Source organism: Nanorana parkeri, unplaced genomic scaffold (genome assembly GCF_000935625.1).
Source record: "Nanorana parkeri isolate BGI_ZX_2015 unplaced genomic scaffold, ASM93562v1 scaffold4659, whole genome shotgun sequence".
In the NCBI taxonomy this organism is placed as follows: Eukaryota; Metazoa; Chordata; class Amphibia; order Anura; family Dicroglossidae; genus Nanorana; species Nanorana parkeri.
Window position 1 is genome coordinate 944 of NW_017310921.1, and position 983 is coordinate 1,926.

Genomic DNA, 983 nt, shown 5'->3' on the forward strand with positions numbered 1-983 from the left:
AACCCCAAATCCCGGGATCCACCCCTCAATTATACCCACTGTACCCAAAATCCTGATATCAACCCTTCCATTGTACCCCAAATCCTGATATCAACCCTTCCATTGTACCCCAAATCCTGATATCTACCCTTCCATTGTACCCCAAATCCTGATATCTACCCTTCCATTGTACCCCAAATCCTGATATCTACCCTTCCATTGTACCCCAAATCCTGATATCAACCCTTCCATCGTACCCCAAATCCTGATATCGACCCTTCTATTGTACCCCAAATCCTAATATTGACCCTTCCATTGTACCCCAAATCATGATATCGACCCTTCCATTGTACCCCAAATCCTATTATCAACCCTTCCATTATACCCCAAATCCTGATATCGACCCTTCCATTGTACCCCAAATCCTAATGTCAACCCTTCCATTGTACCCCCAAATCCTGATATTGACCCTTCCATTGTACCCCCAAATCCTGATATTGACCCTTCCATTGTACCCCAAATCCTTATATTGACCCTTCCATTGTACCCCAAATCCTTATATTGACCCTTCCATTGTACCCCAAATCCTGATATCAACCCTTCCATTGTACCCCCCAAATCCTGATATCGACCCTTCTATTGTACCCCCAAATCCTGATATCAACCCTTTTTGTACCCCCAAATCCTGATATCAACCCTTCCATTGTACCCCAAATCCTGATATCAACCCTTCCATTGTACCCCCAAATCCTGATATTGACCCTTCCATTGTACCCCCAAATCCTGATATTGACCCTTCCATTGTACCCCAAATCCTTATATTGACCCTTCCATTGTACCCCAAATCCTTATATTGACCCTTCCATTGTACCCCAAATCCTGATATCAACCCTTCCATTGTACCCCCCAAATCCTGATATCGACCCTTCTATTGTACCCCCAAATCCTGATATCAACCCTTTTTGTACCCCCAAATCCTGATATCAACCCTTCCATTGTACCCC

At 44.2% G+C, this 983-nt stretch overlaps 1 protein-coding gene across 1 annotated transcript in view; it reads left to right on the forward strand.

Annotated features, from left to right (window-relative positions):
• The window catches only part of LOC108803979 (immunoglobulin superfamily member 3-like), a gene marked incomplete at its 5' end in the record, with an annotated part of 3,804 nt that overhangs the window by 895 nt on the left and 1,926 nt on the right, over nt 1-983 (forward strand). The window lies entirely within an intron of this gene.